The sequence below is a fragment of the Schistocerca cancellata genome, chromosome 7, assembly GCF_023864275.1.
Source record: "Schistocerca cancellata isolate TAMUIC-IGC-003103 chromosome 7, iqSchCanc2.1, whole genome shotgun sequence".
Classification (NCBI taxonomy): Eukaryota; Metazoa; Arthropoda; class Insecta; order Orthoptera; family Acrididae; genus Schistocerca; species Schistocerca cancellata.
The window spans coordinates 384,710,551-384,717,967 of record NC_064632.1 but is presented as its reverse complement, the minus strand read 5'-3'; positions in this window follow the sequence as shown (position 1 = coordinate 384,717,967).

Here is a 7,417-nt window from a genome sequence, read left to right as displayed (position 1 = left end):
TGAATTGCGTTGATTATAAGTTATTCCAGAGAGACGTCTAATAGTTTCTTAGTTGAGTAACGACAGCTGTACACAAATTATATTTTACTAAAGGCTCTTTAGAACAAACATACAAAGTGGTTAAAAATTCTGCTCTATATGTTTATAATAACTTAGCAACAGAATTAGACAATGTAGGATTAGCTCAATAATCGAGACAAGTATGAACAGGTGTGATAATTGGCGGAATATGAAGTTTTATTGAACCTGTATATAAAGCTTTACTAACGGAAACCATGGACAAATTTTCTAAAGGTAATTCAGGGCAAAGAAATAAAAACAAATTTAACGTTCGCCATTGACATTGCGACAGTTGTAGCAATAGTCTAATTTATCTATAAATTACTTAACAAGAAAGTTTGGCATGATAATAGAGTTTAAGAAAAAGAAGTGCTTATGTATTTATCGGTACCTTCATAAACCAGGTGATGAAATAATATACGAAATGAAATTGCATTTGTGAACCAAAATAACTGACGACGACAGAAGTATAGATCTTATGCAATGCAGATTGTTCACGGAAAGAAAATATTTTTTTAGAGAAATAAAAAGATGTGTTAACGTAAAAAAAATTTTGTAGGAACTATTTCCTGATGGAGTCTATCTTCATTCTATAATGATCATTTATACAACTGAGTACACTTCGTCTCTTCTAGATAATTACAGGGAAATATAGTTACAGATATATTTACATGCAAACATATATAGGAACAGATATATTAGTTTATTTTTAACTTCTCAGCCAACCAGTTTTACAATTTACTCTGAAAAAGATTCCAAAGCATGGACCAAGATGAGGGTGGAAATTTAGTAATGATTTTTAGGTAGCTGTCTGTGTGCGAGTGGGCTGCTTTTACCAGTCGGGAACGTTGCTTTTTACTGAAGCGATACCAGGATGATAAACGCTACATATAGGGTGGGATTAGAAGATTTTCAAATGTGATGTTACAGAATAATGCCTAAGATTTGAAAGTTAGATCGGAGTATCATCGAAAAGGTACTGAATAAAATCGCCGAGTAATGTTTAGAGCACATTTTTATTAATGGAAATGATAGGTTGATAGCCATCGACGAATAGTTGAATTGGTGATGAAAGGAAGTGCACTGGATAAAATTCTAAAGGTATATTCAAATGGAGATCCATCGTAATACACTGACGGTAAAAAAATCGCTGCTGTGGCCGTCCACTTCGGACATCGTAGCGCCTACTATATCGGCATCCAGCTTTACGTCGAACAATCACGGGATGCTTGCATCACTGGGTGTATATTTACCAGGAAAACCTACGTCGTCTGTGATATCAAAACAAATACTTACCGTAGCCACAACACAACACAAGACCAGGTCTCCACCAACAGCCGCCAGGGACCGCTACCCGTTCGAAGAGCCTGCAGAACAGCTTCACCAGACGTCGCAGTTAGCCTAGGAATTACTTAGCTACGCCAGGCACGTGATCGCTAATAGTTACGGCAGATACATCCGCCATCGCGCTCTATGAGGCGACGCACTGCCGGCAATAGGCAGTTCGACGCACCGCTCGGAAGGACACAGAGCTGCCGCCCCAGTAGCCATGGGCAGACACCTCTTCTAGCTGGCCGATCTCTTGGTATGGTCGACGAACCTCTTGATGTTGTAGAATTATTTGTATTCGCTCACCGCGAAGGGTCGAGTCTTTTCTATTACTATTATTATTATTATTAATTATTATTATTATTTTGTGTTTCTGACGATCCGTAGTTGAGATCGAGTCGGTTTTTCTTTTGTAGATTGTATTATTGTTTCGTTTTGGAGAGTCCAATAAATAGAATGAGATTTTCACTCTGCAGCGGAGTGTGCGCTGATATGAAACTTCCTGGCAGATTAAAACTGTGTTCCGGACCGAGACTCGAACTCAGGACCTTTGGCTTTCGCGGGCAAGTGCTCTACCAACTGAGCTACCCAAGCACGACTCACGACTCGTCCTCACACCTTCACTTCAGCCAGTACCTCGTGTCCTGCGAACCAGGAGAGCTTCTGTTTGTTAGGAAGGTAGGAGACGAGGTAGTGGCAGAAGTAAAGCTGTGAGGACGGGGCGTGAGTCGTGCTTGATTAGCTCAGTTGGTAGAGCACTTGCCGGCGAAAGGCAAAGAACCCGAGTCCGAGACTCGGTCCGGCACACAGTTTTAATCTGCCAGGAAGTTTCAGTCCAATAAATAGTTTTCGGACTTGTGATTTCCGTATTTCTATTCTACGAACGCAGATACTTCAATCGCTCCACCAAAAAGGTGTTGTGCCACATAAACGAAAGTTGGTAGGAGTGTTTACACATCTGAAAGGTGTCTATTAAAATTTCGAACATGTTGTGTAAGACTGGTGGTCGTAGCGCTACTATGAAGAGGGTCTTAAATACATGCTGTAACGATACCGTGCATTAGTTACTTTTGATACTGGACGTAGTAAGTTGATGTTATTCAATAATATCATTATGGTTACAAAGACGCCATTATCAGCACATTACTTATTTTGAACTAAGTCGTGTAAAATGGGTAAGAGAATCTGGATGTTTTCTGCGATATTTCAGAAAGATTTGACAGGAATGTAGCTGTTGTGGGTTGGCAAGAGAGCCAAACAGGTACTACTAGAGGAAGCCGAAAGGCACGCGTTTTAGCTCACGCAGGCTGGCGTGAGGTCTGGAACAGGACAAGGAAATTAGACTTAAAAAAAACTTTAATCCATAAATGGTGAACGTCGCTCTTGACGGTACATGTTTTACACTATCAATAGTAACTGGTAGTGGCGCCTTGCTAGGTCGTAGCAAATGACGTAGCTGAAGGCTATGCTAACTATTGTCTCGGCAAATGAGAGGGTATTTTGTCACTGAACCATCGCTAGCAAAGTCGGTTGAACAACTGGGGCGAGTGCTAGGAATACTCTCTATAGACCTGCCGTGTGGCGGCGCTCGGTCTGCAATCACTGATGGTGGCGACATGCGGGTCCGACGTATACTACCGGACCGCGGCCGATTTAAAGGCTACCACCTAGCAAGTGTGGTGTCTGGCGGTGACACCACAGTAGCCACTATACATTACTGCTAGCAGCGGTGGTCACCAATGTGAGGGCGTAAAAAGACCGGGATCTGGACGGCTACATGGCAGTACCGAAAGAGAAGACCACCGTGTTCGGCGGTTGTCTCTGGCTCATCGAGCTGCATCTGCACCAGCAGTTTGAGCAGCTCTTGGCATCATAGTGACACAACGAATTGCTACAAATCGGGTACTTCAGTGACAGCTTCGAGTCAGATGCCACGTAGTGCGCATTCCAGTGACACAAAACCACCGCCATTTGCGACTTCAGAGGTGTCAAGATAGAGCTCATTGGAGGGCAGGGCGAAGGTTTGTTCCCGATGAAAGCTAGGTCTGCATCGGTGCCCGTGATGACTGTGTGTTGATTACGAGGAGGCCAGTTGTGGGCCTGGAACCAACCTGTCTGTGTGCTAGACACACTGGGCCTACACCTGGAGTTATGGTCTGGAGTGAGATGTCGTACGGCAGCAGGAGCACTCCCGTAGTTATCCCAGATATCCTGACAGCACATTTGTACGTCAATCTGCTAATTCAACCTGTTGTGCTCCTATTCACGAACAGCATTCCAGGAACTGTTTTCTAACAGGATAATGCTCGCCCACTTACCGATGAAACCCGACATGCTCTACAGAGTGTCGGCGTGTTGGCCTGGCCTGCTGTATCACCAGATCTGTCTGCAATCGAGCACGTGTGGGACACCATCGAACGACAGTTCCAGGCCGGCCGGAGTGGCCGAGCGGTTAAAGGCGCTACAGTCTGGAACCGCACGACCGCTACGGTCGCAGTTTCGAATCCTGCCTCGGGCATGGATGTGTGTGATGTCCTTAGGTTAGTTAGGTTTAAGTAGTTCTAAGTTCTAGGGGACTTATGACCACAGAAGTTGAGTCCCATAGTGCTCAGAGCCATTTGAACCATTTTTTTGAACAATTCCAGTGTCATCGAAAACTGCATTAAGCGTCCATGTATTGACCAACCAAGTGCAACAGGCGTGGAATTTTCCATCCCACAAACGTATAGATCTGTAAAACACAGTGCATGGACGTTTGTATGCTTGCATTCAACATTTTAATTGTCTCACCAGTTATTAATGTACCAGAATTTCACATTTTCATTAGCTTATCTCGCACTTACATTAACCTGTGATATTACAATGTAGTTACCTAGACAGATGTATCCCAGAAATTTCATTACTCTGCATTAATAATTTTCTTGTGTTGCGATTTTTTTTCATCAGTGTAGTTATGGAGATATGAAAGGACTTGCACAACATAACCTAGCGTGCAGACTTGCTTCAGATAATTTCAGGACAGAAGATTCTCGTGGAAAAAGATGAAACGTACACTACACTTTTCATATGCTGCCAAAGAAACAAATAAAAGTGTTTTAAATTATGCAAGTGCACTGGTCTGAAAATAAATCCCGCTGCCACTAATCGCTGTTCCACTGACAGCGTCGTTCGCGCTTCGCCCTTGAAATGCACAGGGTATCGAACATTTAGGATCAAGGAATTGCGGCAGAGAGCGAGTGGTGATGTGTCCAGCTGTTCTGTAAATGTGCTGTGCAGAAACTGATGATAATTTGGAAAACGTAGAGGTACTATAACTTGATTAGCAACCATTCTACTCCATATGTCATACAAAAACTTTTGTTTTAATACCGACAACATTCACACGAGATTTCTCATAACCCTTCATATAACTTGTAAAATATCCGACAAGCGTAAAATTGACCTTGTGTGCCTTCTATGCAGACGACCACCAGTTTCACTTAAGCTCCCGATCTCAAGATATCATTACTACCATCACTGCCGGTCGTCGCCGGCCGTAGTGGCCGAGCGGTTCTAGGCGCTACCGTCTGGAACGCGCGACCGCTACGTCGCAGGTTCAAATCCTGCCTCGGGCATGGATATGTGTGATGTCCTTAGGTTAGTTAGGTTTAAGTAGTTCTAAGTTCTAGGCGACTGATGACCACAGCAGTTAAGTCTCATAGTGCTCAGAGCCATTTGAACCATTTAAACCGCTGGTCGTCAGTGATCAGATGGCCAGCAGAGCTTCGTCTTCTTCTAAATGCGAAGAATTTGGAATTAATGCTTCCCCATCTGAAATTAGATACGTTTGAAGTCCGAGAACAGCTGCGTTCTGTTTTCTCGACGGCATCCCAACTCCACAAAAGAAAAAAAAAACTGAGGAACTTGAATTATCTGTCCGCAGCTCGTGGTCGTGCGGTAGCGTTCTCGCTTCCCGCGCCCGGGTTCCCAGGTTCGACTCCCGGCGGGGTCAGGGATTTTCTCTGCCTCGTGATGACTGGGTGTTGTGTGCTGTCCTTAGGCTAGTTAGGTTTAAGTAGTTCTAAGTTCTAGGGGTTGATGACCATAGATGTTAAGTCCCATAGTGCTCAGAGCCATTTGAACAATTTTTTTTTTTGGGGTTATCTGTTAGCTGCGCGAGAAGTACTGTCGCCACGTCTAGGAAGACTTCCACCCGCCCCTAAGTTCTCCAGAAGTTTCGTGACATATTTCCACGATGAGTCAAACATAAACTTGTGTTATCGCACTTACTACTGAACTTCGGCTACTGCGATACGGCAAGAGTGGTGAAAACTTTAAACGGTTTGAACTAACCATTAATTCTTGGGTACGAAGCATCTGCATCATCCATCTATTTGATCTTATCGGCGCTTCATACGTCCATTTTAATGGGTTGCGTCCAGATAAGTTTTGTGACTTCCATCATCTGTGTCTATTTCATCGGTTCATAATGTGAACGCACTCGAATACCTCAGATTAGGGATCAAATACCTGGTATCTCCTGATAACCACAAGACAAGGTCTCAATTGTAGAGTCCTGGCTGTTCCCTTCCATCAAAGAGAAAGATTCGCAAACTCTCTGTAGTTAATGGCCACTCCACAAAAGCTGCCCTAAAGTTCGCATGCAGTTCAGTAACATGTAGCATTTGAGGAAAATCTGAAGTACTTCCTTTTCCCTGCCTCGTTACCTTTTCTTAAAAAAGTCAGATATACTGTCAGTTTCTCTCCGTGAAGTGTAAAGCAGATACCTTTGCGCAGCTATGCTTCTAGAAATACACTCCCGAAGGTTATGCGATCTGTGCCCAAAGCATTTTCCCTACCATGCCTAATGATTAACAACGCATTGTTGCCGGCCGAAGTGGCCGTGCGGTTCTAAGCGCTGCAGTCTGGAACCGCGAGACCGCTACGGTCGCAGGTTCGAATCCTGCCTCGGGCATGGATGTGTGTGATGCCCTTAGGTTAGTTAGGTTTAAGTAGTTCTAAGTTCTAGGGGACTAATGACCTGAGAAGTTGAGTCCCATAGTGCTCAGAGCTATTTGAACCATTTGAACTGAATTGTTGAGCCTCTCCATTACTACATTCTTAAAACTCAGTTCTCACGTCACCCACCGACATCCTCCACAGTAGGTTAACTCCTTGTTTATCAATGATGTAGTGCGATTGGCTGCTGATAGAAATTCAGTCTTAGTCGTGGTCGGCCATTAGTGGACTCGGAGTGAGGTGGAAGAGCGGTTGAAGGTTAGTACTGAACGTTCTTACCCTGTCTACCTTCATACACTCCACATCCTTGAAGCACAAAATGTCTTAAGTCCGGTCCAAGTCAGGTCACCCAGTGTAGGCGCCTACAGTAAGTCCCCAGTGAATGCGGAATGGTAAGTTCAAAGGATGGCCCTGAATAGTATTCTGCGTCTGACTGGGTAACATTTAAGCTTATATTTTTGCCTAGTCGCGTAATCTGACAGATTCAATTCTCTAAGAGTAATTATGAGCCCCGAAGAGAAACAGTCTTACACTGTTTCGTAGTTATTTTCAAGTAAAATCAGCTGCTCCAGAGAATATTTACCATGAAATTAAAGTCACAGTTCTGGTGCGACATACAATCACTTAAAGTTGTGAAGGAAATCCAATCAACTGGTGTAACACAGGTCCGATATATCGTCCATAAAACAATACAAAAGCTACGCCTCATTATGACCCTAACTACTTTTTTAAGTAATTCAAATAAATCAAATAAAACGTCAGTTTAATAAAAGCTGGCCTCGTTGAAAACGAGTGATCAACGTCCGTCTACCAAGTATACGTTTCAATGTACATAATTGAAATGTGACGTTAAGTCATGTATGAGGCAAGTGACCATTATTACGATACACTGACGTAACAGAAGTCGTGGGATTCTCCTAATCTCGTGTTGGACCTTTTTTTTGTCCGACCTAGCGCAGGGAATCGACGTGGCATGGACTCAAGAGGTCGCTGGAAGTCCTCTGCGGAAATACATATTGAGCCATGCTGG